The following is an 11,573-nucleotide window of genomic DNA, read 5'->3' as shown; positions in this document are numbered from 1 at the left end:
TGGCAGGAGGTGGAATGTACTCAAGGCCAGTCTGGAAGAGTATCAGGTCCAGTGATCTGCAGGGATACTGACAAGGTCACTTTAACCATCACAACAGAATACCATTCCTCTTTCAGAAAAAGGCCAGGAATTTCTTTTTGTAGAGAAGTTACTCCAAGGCAGCTTGGATTTCTCTAAATGAGCTCATACCTAGGCTCTGTACCATACTTCTTCAACATCTAGGGTCACTCACATCAAGACAAGGTAATTAAACCACATGCTTCAAGTGGCAAGCATGCTCATTGTCACCTGCTCTAGGTCCCCAAAGGATCTAGATTGTTGATCAAGATGGTATTAGGGATGATAATGGGACAATACTACTTCTGACAATAGCTCCTATTTTAAGCAGTCTACCTTGTTTCAGGCATTTTGTGAATTATATCTCAAATTTTCAATATAACCCTATGAAGGAGGTACTATTATTATCTCCTTTTTAGAAATAAGGATACTAAAGATCAGAGAAGTGATTTTCCTAAGGTCCACATCTAGTGGCATAATTGGGCCTTGGATCACCTGATTCCAAAGTCTAGATTCCTTCCACTATTCCTCACTGCCTCCCCTCCCTCTTCTTCTGATCTGTTAGATCTTCCATCTCCCCAGGCCAAGCCCCTTCCTCCAAGCCTGTTTGTGCTATGAGAACAGAAGGAGAGAAATTAGGAATAAACTTCACCTCATTGCTGGGTATCCTGCAGTCCAAGGTCCAAGCCCAAGTGCCATGACGAGCTTCCAGATAGTGCCCAGTGACCTTGGGGACATCCTTGGCAGAACTTGCAGCACACCTTGATATGGGCACTGGTGGTAGCTGAAACTCTGTGCCCTCTCTGAAATTCTGAGGATTTTAAACTGAATAAAAACCGTGTTTTGAAAAGGGTAGTCTTCATTAGAATGTTAGTCAGTCAATCCTCAATGCTTACGAAAGAAAGATCCTGAAATTGAAGAAGGCATTCCCTCATAACAGTCTTGTCTTTCAATTGTTAATTGGAGAAGACAACATGTTACTAACCTGGGAACAGTGAGGCTCTAGCATCTGGGCAGTGCTCTGGCCAGCCCTGGGGAAACCATTAGTAAAATAGATCCTGACCTGGACTAAAGATGCTGAGGAGTCCTGCTGGGCTGGAAGGCTCTCATCTCCAACCTGTAGGGGCATGATGAGGCCTCTGAGATTCTCCAATCCCCACTCCTCAGAGTGCTTAAGCCTCCTCCCTTCTTTCTGGGCTTGGGGTTGGAGAGGGTAAGAGTAATGTGATCTGTGGTCAAGAGACATGAAGTCAGAGGCTTGGGGGGGCCATGTATTGGATCTCTCCTCCTGTATTAGTATTGCTATCACCAGTACATGTGTCCAGCTCCTTTGAAAGACTGAGAGAGCCTTGCAACTCACTGATTACTCATTGCAACATCAGAGTGCTCAGCACCAGACCTGGCACAAAGTAAGATCCTCATAAATACTTATTGGCTTGAATGCTTTGAATAGAGTTTGGGGGCTGGCACACATTCTCGGTTCCCCACAGGACCACTGAGCTTTGGCTCAGAGGAAAAGGAAGTATTCACTCTTCCTGAGTTGGCTACCGGTTGCTGCCATTTCACTGACTGCAGTCCCCAGCATGTAGGCAAGGAGCCTGCCTGCTGTCTAAGTTTTCCAGACTGCTTTCTTGGTTGGTGGGCCTCAGACTCCACAGGCCCAACACTGTTCCCCAAATCCAGGCAGGTGTGCCCTGTCACAAGGATTTGGGCCAGGGTCCCAGTGAAAGGTATCTGCAATTTGGGAAAATGGTCTCCAGGGAGCGAGGGATTGGGCAAGTGAGGGGAAGGGAAATAGTGGGGAGGGAGGGATCACAGGGAAAAGAGGCAAGAGAAAAAGAAAGGATGGTTCTTTGAGATATGAGAGCTGTGAAAATCAAATTCAAGACAAAGTGCCCAGCCCTGAGATTTTTCAACTTGATTTAACTGCAGAATTCTTACTCTGTGAATGGAGGGCTCAGAATGTAGAACAGATACAAGTGGAATGTGACATTCAGCTCCCTGCCTGCTTGAGCTCCTTCTTCCTTCTCTTACCCTCCCCCACACAAGCCCCACCCTTGGCAGCCCCTAGGACTCCTGTTTAAGACTTTCTGACCCAGGTCAAGGTGGGAAAACTGAGGTTCAGAAAGGTGTAGAAATTTCCTCCCAGTCATCTCCACAAGGCAGAGACAAAAAGGGGCAAGAGGGTACTGCGGGTTCACAAGTATAATGCACTGAATCCTGGGAGGTCCTGACAGTGGCCTTGCTACTGTGGCTTCATTCAGGACTGCCCCGTACAGGATGAGCACCCCAGCCCCAGCCTCTATCCCAAAGGAGTACAGTTCAATTCAAAGATCAGTTGGACATGTACCATGAGGATGTCCCAAGGCATTTCTTGAAGACTGGGAGCCACATCCAAGTCAGAAGCTCAGCAGCCTTGCCCAGGTTTGGGAAAAGTTTGTGTTTGACTTTGTTTTTATTTTCTTTTTGTTTTTTATTGAAGTATAGTTGATTTATAATGTCATGTTAGTTTCAGGTGTCCAGCACAGTGACTCAGTTTTATATATATATATATTATATATATATAAATATATTATATTTTATATATATTTTTTTTTTCACATTTTTTTCCCTTGTAGGTTATTACAAAATATTGAGTATAGTTCCCTGTGCTATACAGTAGGTCCTTATTGTTTATCTATTTTATACATAGTAGGTAATCAGCCATGTGAGGAGTTGGGAGAAGAGTTTTCCAGGCAAAGAAAATAGTATGTGCAAAGGCTGTAAGCACGGAAAGAACTTCCCTTATCCAAGGCAAGAATAATCAAATAGGGTATATGCTTCACCAGCTCTGGGGCTCTGACCGAGGGGGAAGCATAGGCTGAGACAAACTGTCCACTTGGGATCCTGCAACCACTGTGAATCTCAGCACTCCAGCATGCACCTCACTTCTCAACTCCTTCCCTTCTCTCTCACTGTAGGACGGAGGGCTTCAGCATTGCCCCCTCTCTCCTCTCTCAGGAAGGCCTTGCAGCACCAGCAACCAGCTGCTCCAGGCCTCCTATGAGCATCCCCATTCCTCTCTCTTGCTCCTCATCCTGGATGGAGCTGTGTGCTTTGGCCTTGCAGAGGGAGACTGAGCCTGCTAACAGAAAGTTTCAGAAGTGTGGGGTGAGAAGAAGCAGAAAGGACTTCCACATATTGGGAAAGAGTCTCTATGTGCATCTGGATTTCCCTGTCCATTATGCACACTGTATCTACAGGCAGAGCTGACACTACTCAGGAATGATATTGGACCCACCATGATGCATTCACTGTACTTGGAAACTCCCACGGTTGCTATGTCCATTGGCAGAAATCCAAGTCTGACTCCCAGGAGTTCATGAAATCAGTAACGACATCCCTATACTGATGGCCACCAGAACACCAACCTGTGGCAGGAAAGAAGCACACTACACATTTTGACCCACCTAGGCATTCCTCCATACCACCATGTCTACTGTCCTTCTCCTTCCCCTCTCACCTATTCATCACCATGCAGTGTAAGGAGCATCAAGCCAACCGTCCAGAAACTAAAGCTGTATCCTTGGCTTTGCCCACTGACCAAGTGACTGGCTTGGTGACTGGGCAAGGCATTTCAGCACATTCATTGAGTAATTGCTATGAGCCAAACACTAAGCTGGCATCTCCTGGCTTTTACTCTGTAAAATGAGAACAATATTACCCATCTTATTAGGTTGTCAATGATATTATATTAATGCCAGTTTACAGAGTGTTTGAATTTTCCCACTTACTCTGTAATGTAAGAATTTAAATGTTGTAAATTTCATTCTAAGCACTGCTTTAGCTACATCACCCAGATTTTTTAAAAATCAGATGTACTGAGCAATAATTTACATAAAATGAATCCTCATTAGGTGTACAGTTTGACAATGTCTAACAAAGGCATATGTGCCCATAACACCACAAAAGTAAAGATATACAACATTCCCATCATGCCAGAAAGTTCCCTCCTGCCCCTTTGGAATAAATGTGACCCACTCCAACCCTTGGCAACTATTTATCTCCTTTCTGTAACTATAAAGTAGTAGTTATTTCCCAGAATTTTACACAAACGGAATCATAGAGTAAGTGCTCTTTTGTGTTTGACTTCTTTCACTTAGCATAACGTGGATTGATGCAGTTGTGGCTGTTATCAGTAGTTCATTCTTTTATATTGCTGACTAGCATCCTATATTATAGATTTGCCAAATTTTGTTTGTCCGTGCACCAGTTGATGGGCAGCTAATCACCTCCAATTTTTGCTATTATAAATAATGCTTCTATTAACATTCACAAACAAGTTTTTGTGTAGATTTATGGTTTTATTTTTTCTTGAATAAATACTTAGAACTGGAACTGCTGGCTCACATAATATGTATACAAATACACTAATCTTTAACAAATCTATTGGCCTGTTGCTGGACATGTGAGTTGTTTCTAGTTTTCAGCTCTTGTGAAATGAAGCTTCTATGAACATTTATGTGGACATATGTTTTGATTTCTCTTTGAGAAACATCTACAAGTAAAACTGCTGACTCACATGATAAATGTATGCTAAACATTATGAGAAAGTGGTAAACTCTTTTCCAAAGTGTCTGTACCATTTACATTTCCACTTGCAATGCATAAAAGTTCTAGTTGGTCCACATTCTCAACAGCACTTGGTGTACCTGTCTTGGTGTCCTCAGTCTTTTTGTTGTTGTTGTTGTTGTTTTAATCATTTTTTTAGGTGTGTGGTAGTGTCTTGTGATTTTAATTTGCATTTCCCTAATGACTGAGCATCTTTTCAAGAACTTACAGATTATTCATATATTTTATTTTGTGATGTGAGCTGTTTGAATCTTTTACCCATTTATAATTGGATTGTTTTTCTTATTTTTACTGAATTTTTATAGAGTTATTTATAGTCTCTGGATACAAGTCCTACATCAAATATATGTGCTGTGAACATCTCCCACTCTATAGCTTGTCTTTTCATTTTCTAAATGATGTGTTTTGAAGAGCACATGGTTTTAATTTTGAAGAAGTCCAAATTATCAATTGTTTATGGCTTGTGGGTTTTGTGTCCTAATTAAGAAAATTGTGTATAACCCATGGTCAAAAAGATTTTCTCCTAAGTTTCATAATTTCAGCTTTTATGTTAAAGTCTATGATCCTTGTCACGTTAATATTCATGACTGGCATGAGGTAAGGGCCAAGGTTACTTTTTTTCCATATCAGATATCCAGTTGTTCTGGCACCATTTGTTGAAAAAAATTATCCTTTCCCAACTCAGTTACCTTGGCACCTTTGTCAAAAATGATTAAAAAGAATGAAATAATGGAATTCGCAGCAACATGGATGGACCCAGGGGTTATCATACTAAGTGAAGTAAGTCAGACAGAGAGAGACAAATATCATATGATATCACTTATACGTGGAATCTAAAATATGACACAAATGAACTTATTTACTAAGTTCATAGACTTAGAGAACAGACTCACAGACTTAGAGAACAAACTTACAGTTACCAGGGGGGAGGGTGGGGGGGAGGGATAATTAGGGAGTTTGGGATTGACATGTACACACTGCTGTATATAAAATAGATAACCAACAAGGACCTACTGTATAGCAGCAGGGAACTCTGCTCAGTGTTCTGTAATAACCTAAATGGGAAAAGAATTTGAAAAAGAATAGATACATGTATATGTATAACTGAATTACTTTGCTGTGCACCTGAAACTAGCACAACACTGTTAATCAACTATACCCCAATATAAAATAAAAATTAACATAAATAAATAAATGGGAAAAAAAATCTACATATCTATTTTTTGGTTCTCTATTGTAATATTGTGATTTATAATAAAAATTGTAATTTGGTCTTCTTTCCTATTCCTGCCATAAAACTCCTAAAACCCTTGGAATTTCCTAAGTGATAAAATAAATAAATGTGTCTTTTGTTATTCATAACAAACCCCTTTCAACACTGCTGAGTTTCCTTTGCTGTGCAGAAGTTTTTTAGTTTGATATAGTCCCATTTGTATGTTTTTGCTTTTGTTTCCCTTGCCTAAGGAGACATACCCAGAAAGATATTGCTAAGACTGATTTCCAAGAGCATACTGTCTATTTTTCTTGTACAAGTTTTATGGTTTCAGTCCTTACATTCATTCTTTAATCCACTTTGAGTTGATTTTGTGTATAATGTGAGATAGTAGACTAATTTCTTTCATTTGCATGTGGCTGTTCAGTTTTCCCAACACCATTTATTGAATATTCTTTCTCCATTGTATTCTTTGTCGTAAGTTAATTGTCCATACACGTGTGGGCTTATTACTGGACTCTCAACTCTGTTCCATTAGTCAATGTTTCTGTTTTTCTGCCAATACCATGCTGTTTTGATTATGACAGCTTTGTAATATAATTTGAAATCAGGGAGTGTGATACCTCCAGCTTTGTTCTTTTTTCTTGAGATTACTTTGGCTATTAAGGGTCTTTAATAGTTTCATATAAATTTGAGAAATTTTTGTTCTATTTCTGTGAAAAATGTCACTGTGATTTTGATAGGGATTACATAGAATCTGTAGATTACTTTAGGTAATCTGGGTATTTTAACAATGTTAGTTCTTCCAACCCATGAGAACTGAATATCTTTCCATTTCTTTGTGTCTTCTTTAATTTCTTTCAACAATATTTTATAGTTTTTAGAGTACAGGTCTTTTGTCTCCTTGTTTAAATCTATTACTAGGGATTTTATTCTTTTGTCATGATCGTAAATGGAATTGTTTTCTTAATTTCTCCTTCTGCTATTTCATTGTTAGTGTATGCAAATGCAACAGATATTTGTATATTGCTTTTGAAACCTGCAACTTTAAAGTATTCTTTTATTATTTCTAATAGTTTTTTGGTGGAAGCTTTAGGGTTTTCTGTATATAAAAATTATGTCATCCACAAACAGTGCCAGTTTTACTTCTTTCTTTCCAATTTGGATGCCTTTTATTTCTTTTTCTTGCCTAGTTGCTCCAGGTAGGTGTATGTTCTTTATAGATTCTAATTAACAGAGTGAGGAAGTTCCCTTCTATTCATAGTTACCTGAGAGGCTATTTTGTTTATTCTTAAACATGACTGGGTTTTAAACTGTATCAAATTAATTTTCTGCATCCATTTATATGATCATCTTTTTTTTTACTCCAGTAATATGGTGAATTACATGGATTGATATTCAAATATTAAGCCAACTTTGTATTCCCAGATGAACTCCACTTGGTCTTGATATATCATCTTTTAAAATATATTGCTATATTTGACTTAACATTTTGTTAAGGATTTTTGAATCTATGTTCATGAGAGATATTGGTCTATAGTTTTGCTTTCTTACAATGTTTTCACTTACAGAATCAGGTTAATACTGAGTTCATAAAAAGTTTTGGGAAGTGTTTCCTCTTCCATTATTTTCTGGGAGTTGAAATAGCGTTTGCCTTTCTTCCTTGAATATTTGATAGAATTCATTAACAAAACATCTGAGCTAAGAGTTTTCATAGTGGGAAGGCTTTTAATTATGAATTTAATTAATTTAATTAACATAAGGTTATGAATATTTTCTATTGCCTTTTGTTCCATTTTTGCAATGTGTCTCTGTCAAAGATTTTGTCTAACTTGTTGAATTTATTGGCATAAAGTTGTTCATAACATTCTCTTATTATCCTTTTATCCTTTTAATATTTGGAGGATCTGTAGTAGTCACCTTTTTCATTCTGATATTGCTAATTGAGGTCTTATCTCATTTTTCTTGATTAGTATAGCTGGAGGTTCATCAATTTTATTAATCTTTTAAAAATCATCATTTAGCTTAATTGATTTTTTTCTGTTTTGTGTTCATTTTCTAATTTATTGATTTTTCACTATCTGTAGTATTTCCCTATATATATATATATATATATATATATATATACACACACACACACAAAATCTGGGTTAAATACACTCTCATCTTCCCCTCCTCCTCCTCCTCATCATTCCTCTTCTTTTCTTGAAGTAAAAGCTAAAACATAGATTTTAGACCATTCTTCTTTGCTAATATAAGTATTTGAAGCTATGGATTTCCCTGTCAGCACTTCTTTAGCACATCCCACATTTTTTGATATGCTGTATTTTTGTTACCATTTAGTCCAAAATACTTTACAATTTCTTATGTAATTTCTTTATTGTCTCATGGATTACTTGGAAGTGGTTGTTAATTTCCAAATAGTTAAGGATTTTTAAGATTTCTTTTAGTTCTTGATTTTTAGTTTAATTCCATTGTGGTCAGAGAACACACTCTGAAATTATGGTCTTTCTTAGCAAACATACAATGTGTACTTGAGAAAAGTGTACATTCTACAATTGTTGCTGGCTCTATCCTAGATGCATGCACATTAAGGATTATTGTGTCTTCTTGATTAATTGACAATGTTATTGTTGTGACTATCCTTCTTTCTATGGAAATTCTTCTTATATTTAAACCTACTTTGTCTGATAGCAATATAGCCACACCAGCTTTATGTTTAGCAGTTGCATGGTTTATTTCTTCTGCCCTTTTACATTCAACCAATCTGTGTCTTTACATTTAAACTGCGTTTCTTGTAAATAGCCTATAATTGGGTCTTTGATTTTTCATGCATTCTTACAATTTCTTACTTTTATGGGGAATTTTTCATCTATTTACATTCAGAACATTATTGATATGATTATGTTTAAGTATACCATATTGTTATCTCTTTCCTATTTCTCCCATCTGTTCTTTCTTCCCCTAAACCTTCTTTCCTGCTTTTTTATTTATTTATTTATTTTTAACATTCCACGACATCTCCACTATTGGCCTCTTTTTCCAACCCTTTATTGTGAATTTTTAAAAACTTGCAGTAAAGTAGAAATAATTTTACAATGAACACACATGTTGCCATCACCTAGTTTCTACCGTTATGATTTTACTATATTTGCTTTATCACATACCTATCCATCCCTCAATCCATTAGTTAACCCAGGTTTTTTGGGGGGGCACAATGCAAAGTTAATTACAGACATCAGTACACTTCCCACAAAATACTTCAGCAGCCATATCACCTAAAATAAAAAGTTCAGAACTTTTTATTTTTATATAGATGTATATGAAATGAAATGCTCAAATCTTTAGTATTCGTTCTCTGGCTTGTAACAAATGAATACACTTAAATGATATAAATGAATATCAAAATACAGAATATCATCATCTTCCCAGAAAGTTTCCTCATGTGTCTTCCCAGTTAATCCCCACACTATCCACCCTAATTTGATTTTTTTCTATAAAAATTAGTTTTGCTTGTTTGAGAGTTATGTAATAGGTATCCTATAGTATGTACTCTTTCATGTAAGGTTTCTTTCACTGAGCATGCTATTTTGAGATTAACCCAAGTCATTGCATGTATCAGCAATTCATTCCTTTTTATTTCTGAGTAGTATTACATTGTTTGACTGTATCACAGCTTTTTAATCCATTCTTCTTTTGAAGGACACCTGGGTTGTCTTCGATTTTTAGCTATTATGAATAAAACTGCTATTAACAATTTTGTACAAGTTATTGTGTAGACAAATACTTTCAGTTTTCTTGGGTAGATTCCTAGAAGCTGAACTCCTGAATCACAAGGCAGGTGTTATGTTTAGCCTTGTAAGAAGCTGTTAGTTTTTTCCAAAATAGTTGTACAGTTTTGAATTCCAAACAACAATGTATGATGTTTCTTATTGTTCCACATCATCTTCAATACTTGGTGGTGTATGAGTCTTTTTAGTTTACCCATTCTGGTGGGTGTGTATCTCATTGCGGTTTTAATTTGCATTTGCCTGATTACAGATGATGTTGAATACTTTTCATGTGTATTTTAATAATTCTTATGTCTCTTTTTGTGAAGTGGGTGCTCAAATATTTTGTTCTTCTTACAATTAGATTGCTTGTCTTCTTATTATTGAGTTGTAGGATGTCAGTATATTGTGGCTATCAGATTTTTTTTCATATAATTGTTTTGTGACTATATTTTCCTTGTGTGGCTTGCATACTTATTTTCTACATGGTTGCTTTTGATGATCAGAAAATTTTAATTTGGATGAAGTCTAATTCATGATTGTTTTCTCCTTTTATAGTATTGCTTTCTGTGACGTATGTAAGAAACATTTGCCTTCCACCAAGTAACAAAGATGTTTTTCTTTTTTTTCTAAAAGTTTTAGGGTTTTAGCTTTTTCATTTAGGTTAATAATCCATTTAAAGTTAAGTTTTATGTATGGTGTCAGGTTGGTGGTTGAAATTCATTTTTTCCCATATGGCTATCCAGTTAGGCTAGCACTATTTGTTGGGGAAAAAACAAAACAAAACAAAAAGGGACATGTACCACAATGTTCATTGCAGCACTATTTACAATAGCCAGGACATGGAAGCAACCTAAGTGTCCATCAACAGATGAATGGATAAAGAAGACGTGGCATATATATACAATGGAATATTAGCCATAAAAAGGAACGAAATTGAGTTATTTGTAGTGAGGTAGATGGACCTAGAGTCTGTCATACAGAGTGAAGTAAGTCAGAAAGAGAAAAACAAATACCGTATGCTAACACATATATACGGAATCTAAAAAAAATTAAATGGTTCTGATGAACCTAGGGGGCAGGACAGGAATAAAGGAATAAAGATGCAGATGTAGAGAATGGACTTGAGGACACGGGGAGAGGGAAGGGTAAGCTGGGACGAAGTGAGAGAGTAGCATTGACATATATACACTACCGAATGTAAAATAGGTAGCTAGTGGGAAGCAGCTGCCTAACACACGGAGATCAGTTTGGTGCCTTGTGACCACCTAGAGGGGTGGGATAGGGTGGGTGGAAGGGAGGCCCAAGAGGGAGAGGATATGGTGATATATGTATACATATAGCTGATTCACTTTTTTATACAGCAGAAGCTAACATAACATTGTAAAGCAGTTATACTCCAATAAAGATGTTAAAAACAAACAAAGAAACAAACAAATTTTCCTTTCCTTCATTGGATTGTTTTAGGTATGTAAGTTAAACTCAAATGACAATATAGTGTGAATCTATTTCTGGACTCTCAGTTCCGTGCCATTGATCTATTTGTTAATCTTTATGCCAGTACCAAACTTTTATGGTTACCGTAGCCTTTACAGTAAGTCTATAAATCAGGTCATATAACTACTATAAATTTGTTTTTATCAACATTTCTATAGATATTCAACATCCTTTGCCTTTCTATACATGTTTTAGAATCAGCTTGTCATTTCTATGCAAAAGTCGTGATGGGATTTTGATTAGAATTGCATTGAATCCATAAATCAATTTGAGGAAAATTGACATTTTTACAAAATTGAGTCTTCCGTTCCGTAAAATGGTCAGTATCTCTAATTATTTAGTTTTCACCTGTGTTTTTTCATTTTCAGAAAAGTGGTCTTTTATGTATTTTGTTTAAATTACTGCTGTTTTGTGGTTTCGATGCT

General features: G+C 36.7%; 1 long non-coding RNA gene across 1 annotated transcript in view; it reads left to right on the top strand.

The window, feature by feature from the left end:
* The window catches only part of LOC309651832, a 437,596-nt gene that overhangs the window by 383,781 nt on the left and 42,242 nt on the right, over window positions 1-11,573 (top strand). The gene's annotated exons all lie outside the window — the stretch shown is intronic.

The sequence above is a fragment of the Balaenoptera physalus genome (genome assembly GCF_965194825.1).
Source record: "Balaenoptera physalus genome assembly, chromosome: X".
Lineage (NCBI taxonomy): Eukaryota > Metazoa > Chordata > Mammalia > Artiodactyla > Balaenopteridae > Balaenoptera > Balaenoptera physalus.
The sequence above is the reverse complement of the archived record's forward strand: the minus strand, read 5'-3'. Positions and strand labels throughout refer to the sequence as shown.